The following is a 6,424-nucleotide window of genomic DNA, read 5'->3' on the forward strand; positions in this document are numbered from 1 at the left end:
TTCTTTGGTTGGTTTCACTTTAATTCACCACACACTATTAAAGTGTTATTAGAATTATCACAATTACTGAATCATCATGGAGTATTGGAGTAGTTAACGATTTTGTTAGAAAAGGAGGATCACCCCCGGTTTTTGCATGAGAATGATGCATTCAGCGATTTTATTAAACAAAATATCCAAAAGGTCTGCGGTGTAGTACAAGCTCACTCGGGGCTTAAAAAGTAAAATAAGGTATAAATTGTCACAACCGGCAAAAATATGACGAGATGACTAAACTCCTAGCCTATTATTGGACCACCATCCAAACCGGTTGTGGATATCCCGAGCTACCATCTCCCATCGGGTGGACCTAGTAACCAAAAGCCCCTTGGCTTCCGCAAGAGTGAGCAATGGCCATGTAGATAACCTGCAAAAATTTTAGACGAGTTTGTCTGTTAAAAACCATATCATTTCTGCAGTTTCATATAGCCCAAAGTAATGCACATACTCCTATTCGAATATGTCTCGCAGTGTTTGGCTCCACTCCATTTAGCCACGTCCCAAATAATGTGTGAATAGTATTTGGAGGGATGATATGAAAGGTTATATGAATCGAACCCATAATAGTTTGGTTAGCGGACAATCGAGAAATAGTTGTTTAATAGTTTCATCTTGATCACAAAAGCAGCATCGTTGACTACCCTCCCTTTTTCGCTTTGCCAAGTTATCCTTAGTTAGAATCACCTCCTTATGACCAAACCACATGAAGACTTTGATTCTTAAAGGCACTTTAATCTTCCATATATGTATCAATTTCGAAATTGGACAAGAGTCAATTAAGTATACATACATAGATTTCACTGAGGAAATTCCGTTCACAGATAGTCCCTAGTGAATAGTATTTGGCTCATCAGAGCAGTGGACGTCCATCAACCTCCGCACCAGATGTAGCCATGCGTCCCATCAGTCTCCTACTAAAGATCTCCGGAATTGAATGTTTAGAGGAGTAGACTGTAACACTGTAGCAACATAAGCTTTCTTACGCTGTACAATATTATACAGAGACGGATATTGTGTGACTAAAGGCGTCTCCCCTAACCAAGTATCCTCCTAGAATCTAGTTGAATTACCGTTTATAACGATGAATTTAGTCGAATGAAAGAAGGCTGCTTTCGCTCTCATTAACCCCTTCCAGAAAGGTGAATCATTGAGTCTAATGGTGACCTGTGCCAAGGTCTTAGATTGTAGGTACTTATTATGCAAAATTTGTACTCACGCGCCTTCGGTCTCAACAGAAAGCCTGTACAATCATTTACTAAGCAGGCACCTATTCTTTACCTCTAAATTCTCAATCTCGAGCCCACCCTGGTCCTTTCATCTACAAACGATATCCCACTTAATGAGCCTTTACTTTCTCTTTATTTCATCGCATTGCCAAAAAAATCGTGACCGATAGAAGTCTAACCTTTTCCGTACCACTACAGGTACTTTAAAGAAAGACAAAAGGAACATCAACATACTTGTGAGCACTGAGTTCATCAGTACCAACCGACCTCCGAAGACATAAGCTTGCCCTTTCAACAACTTAGTTTTTTTTTCAAATTGATCTTCAATGCACTTCCACTCCTTGTTAGAAAGCTTGTGATGGTGAATTGGTATGCCCAGATAACTAAACGGTAGGTTACCAATTCACATCGGAACAATTGTCTATAAGCATCCTGTTCATCTTTGGCTCTCCCAAAACAGAATAATTCACTTTTGTTAAAATTGATCTTCAATCCCGACAATTAATCAAACAGGTGTGACGAAATTACTTGATGAAGCTTAGTGCTGATGCCTAGCATCTTGCGACGTGATTCAATCCATGTGATACATTAACAATAGAGCTCTCCAAGATCATCGCATATCATTTTTATCACCGCAGCATGGCCGGTGCAACCACATTTCACATGGTTGTACAGGCTGTCTCTGTGGTGATCTCGTGTATAAACTATCAGATCCGTCTAGTCTATTTTTGCTACCCGATGACTACAAAAATTAACCCCCTGTTACATGTGTTTGACCCCAACACACAACACTCCATGTATTTGAAGTCAAGATCCTCAAAAATAAAATAAAAGAGCAATGCTATTTCTACACACCGGTTGTACAAAAAGTTTTACGCACTAGTTCATTATGGTGACAGTTAGCTAAAAATGAGGGGAGTAGTTATGGATGGGAACACACTAGTACGTAATTTTTTTGTAGAAGCTTTATGTAAGAATAGGATTTTCGTTTTAAAAATATATTTGAAGTCAAATGTAGCCATATAAGTATTTCATTAGCAGAGAAAAAGTCCGAAAACTTTTGCCTTGCCTCTTTCTCAATTTCTCATCACAAGTCGGAAATGACGCAGCAGAACTCATCTTATTAGCTTGAAGTATTAGCCTCCACATCGATGGATGCACACAACAAAGAGTATTACTTGATGATGGACACATACAGATTCTTTGGCTATGCATTGGTTAAAGAAATCACTAATTGCTTGAACCTGTAAAGTAATGAATATGCTTTTAGGATGGACGAGTCAATTTTATGTTTGAGGGAGTGGAACAAAGTTATTACATACCTAAATTAGCTACTTTCGTGTTTACGGGTACTAGTTTCGTTCACTAGCACCGCTTTTTTTTGTTTTTTTTGAAGCACCAGGTTGGCTCCCCGGAGTACTATATATTGGATACACAGAAATTGGCTAGCTCTAGGCTCTAGCTAGCTAGAGGTACACAGAGAGACACAGTCGATCCATCTCCATATTGCCGTCATGGTAGGCCCGCGTCGATGCTTCCACTCGCCCGAGTTCAAGCTCACCTGCGACCGTGGAAGCGAGCTCCCGCGGCTGCTCCTCGGCAACGACAGCGGCGGCGGTGCATTGGAGGTCGTCAGCATCTCGCCAGAGAACAACACGATGCGCGTCATCAGCCACGGTGTGCATGCCATGAACATGAGCGGCTCCGGCGGCCAGTGGAGCTGGAGTCTCGGTGCCGGCTTGCCATACACACTCTTGGGGTGGGGCATAAACGAGTTCATCCTCTTGGGGTGCAATCTGCAGGCGAAGCTGCTGAGCAATGGGAGCGGCGGCAGTATCATCAGCGGCTGCGCCTCCTTCTGCTCCACGGAAACGATGGAGTGGTACGAGGCTTATGACAAGCGCTGCTCCAACAACGGCTGCTGCCTGTCGTCCATCCCCATGGGAGACGCATTCTACGGAGTGGAGCTTAGACGGCTTGACAGGGGCCTTCCAGAGAAGGGCATGCAAGCCGAAGTGCCCGTGAGCGTGCTCATCGCTGAGACGGGCTGGTTTCACAGGGATTTGTCCACAGATCTGACAGACCCAACGCGTGGCCAGTGGCAGAAGACCATTCTGCGGGTCCCCTTGATTCTCAGTTGGGTGGTGCCGCAGGGCACGTCCCATGATATGAAATACCCCGGTGAGGCAGCCTGGAGAATCTGCAAGAGCACCAACAGCGAACCCAGAGCCGCCGCATATTTTCCAGTAAGAGGCAATTCGTGCGAGTGCAAGGAGGGGTACCAGGGCAACCCTTATATCACCGGCGGATGCCAAGGTATGCATGCATGCGAATCATGTCGTTGTTGTTCATAATGCTACTTTTTGCTACTTTTTTAATAAGACATTGGATTAATTTTTCCATACATATATAAATATAGATATCAAAGAGTGTGATCAGAAAGAAGAACATGGATGTTTCGGAGACTGCGAGGAACTACCGGGGACGTTCCAGTGCCGTTGCCCCGAAGGGTACCAGGGCAACCCTTACCTCACTGGCGGATGCCAAGGTATGTATGAATGTGAATCATGTTGTTGTTGTTGTTGTTGTCGTTCATAAAGCTACTTTGTGCTACTGTAAGACATTGGATTACATTTTCTATACATATATAAATATAGATATCAAGGAGTGTGATCAGAAAGAAGAACATGGATGTTTCGGAGACTGCGAGGAACTACCCGGGACGTTCCGGTGCCGTTGCCCCGAAGGGTTCCATGGCAACTACTCCATATCCGGCGGCTGCTTTAAGTCTGTAAACACAGGTATGCAACAACTGAGAAGTTCATGGTAATTATTTCAGGCATACCATCCAAACGTGACTGAGCAAACAATAGCAGTTAAACAAATGTTGTGTATTATTTCTCAGGTCGCTCGGGTTTAATCATTGGTCTTTCCGTTGCTAGTGGCCCATGCATTCTACTTTTGATTCTTGGCGCACTTCTCATAATCCGTGATATTGAGCAACACAAGGGAAAGATGATGAGACAGAAGTTCTTTAATCAAAATCGTGGACAATTGTTGAAGCAGTTAGTGTCTCATAGGGCAGACATTGCGGAGAGGATGATAATCCCCTTGGAGGAGCTACAAAAGGCCACCAACAATTTCGATCAAGTTCGTAGGCTCGGTGGAGGAGGGCATGGCACTGTTTACAAGGGGAATTTGTCAGACTTGCATGTCGTGGCCATCAAGAAGTCAAATATCGTGGTCAAGAGAGAAATCGATGAGTTTATAAATGAGGTTGCCATACTATCGCAAATCAACCATAGGAACATTGTAAAGCTCCATGGATGTTGCCTCGAGACAGAAGTCCCTTTACTAGCCTATGAGTTTATCTGCAATGGAACCCTTAGTGACCATCTTCACACGGGAGCACTAGGATCACTATCTTGGGATGATAGGTTAAGGATCGCAAGTGAAATAGGCAAAGCTCTTGGTTACCTTCATTCTTCCGTAACAGTGCCTGTTATACACATGGATATCAAGCCTTCCAACATACTTCTTGACGATGCCTTGATAGCAAAAATTTCAGATTTTGGAGCTTCGAGGTACATTCCCATGGATAAAACAGGGTTAACAACAATAACCGCAGTGCAAGGAACTATAGGATACTTAGACCCTATGTACTACTACACGGGACGCCTAACGGAATGTAGTGATGTCTATAGCTTTGGAGTCCTTCTCGTTGAGTTGCTTACTAGGAAGAATCCATCTTCCTATAGATCATCTGAAGGTGATGGGCTTGTCATGCAGTTTGTTGAACTACTTGCCGAAGGCAATCTGGCCGAGATACTAGATCCACAAGTTTTAGAGGAGGCAGGTACTGAAGTGGAAGAAGTAGCTATCTTGCTGTGTCATGCATGAAACTGAGAGCAGAGGAGCGACCAACCATGAGGCAAGTAGAGATGGCACTGGAAGCTCTCCAAGCGCCCAAGGAGCGTGCCATGGGTGATCTGCCAACAGAAAAAGATGACAGGAAATATGTGGCAGTGGGTTATGCATCTACCATCGGAGGAACAAGCCTGCCGGAAGCGAGCAGGCGTCATAGCCTAGAAGAAGAGTTTAATTTGTCTGCAAGATATCCTCGGTAGTTTTGCCGTGCTTGTGACTGGTTTTATTTATTTTGGAGCAATCCTGCTGTTATTGTTACATGTAGAATCACTGATTCAGTCTGTGATTTGTATGAAGAATATGTGTTGAACTCTTGTATATTTCTTGTTTCTATATGCATCATTATATTTCCATTCTGGACATGCATTACCTTCAATTTGCATTGATCCCTCTTTCTCAACCGCTTATGTAACTAACCACCAAAGATGGTTATTGATTATGGAAAGCTAACCACTAGCCAGTATAAAAAATGGTTAAATCTGCAGATTACATGTGCCTAAGCTTGAAGACTAATTCGCACCATTTATATTTTGTATTTGTGACAGCCTAAAGAGCAATGAATTTTTGACTAAGTCAACTAGGAGCTTAGTTTGTACGTCTGACTTCCTTGCTGACAAAATCGAATCTCCTAAAAATGAGCACCCGGTCCTTGATCTCCCCACAGGAGAGCCAGATCTTCTCCATACGCCACAACCAGTCTGCATCAATATTACAGATTCTTTTTGGAGGGAAGATTAACACAACATTTCTCGCCAAAAAAAGAAGATCAACACAACACCTCACACGTGGAAGTAAGGAAGAGGACCAAAAATTCAAAACAAGTATGAATGCAACGGCACAAATACTTCTTTTTAGAGGTGTTTCACGGTACACTTCACAGCGCTAACAGTAAGGGCATCTCCAACGTCATCTCCTAAAATGAACACACTATTTGTCCATGGACTGATCAGGACCAATCCGTGGACACTGATACGGGAGTCAGCCATCCAACCGCATCCCATAAATGTCTGCCCAAGTCCGGCTAATTTCATTTCAAACACATAGCAATATGAGAATATTAAAGTGTGGTGTTCATAGAGCCCAATCAATATAAAAAAGAAACGGATGTTCATAGTTATTACATACGCCCGATCACAAAAGTTCTAGTCTGGTTGTCCGTGCAAAAAATGGCTATCCGAGCCTCCTTGCTCACACTGCGGCCTGCTTCCCCTCACCAGCTGCCTCCTTCTCCT

The 6,424-nt window shown here is 43.3% G+C and overlaps 1 pseudogene; it reads left to right on the top strand.

Annotated features, from left to right (window-relative positions):
- Nucleotides 1-2,754: 2,754 nt before the first annotated feature.
- Nucleotides 2,755-5,506, top strand: LOC123493439 (wall-associated receptor kinase 3-like; annotated as a pseudogene).
- Nucleotides 5,507-6,424: the final 918 nt, after the last annotated feature.

Source organism: Aegilops tauschii, chromosome 5 (assembly GCF_002575655.3).
Source record: "Aegilops tauschii subsp. strangulata cultivar AL8/78 chromosome 5, Aet v6.0, whole genome shotgun sequence".
NCBI lineage: Eukaryota > Viridiplantae > Streptophyta > Magnoliopsida > Poales > Poaceae > Aegilops > Aegilops tauschii.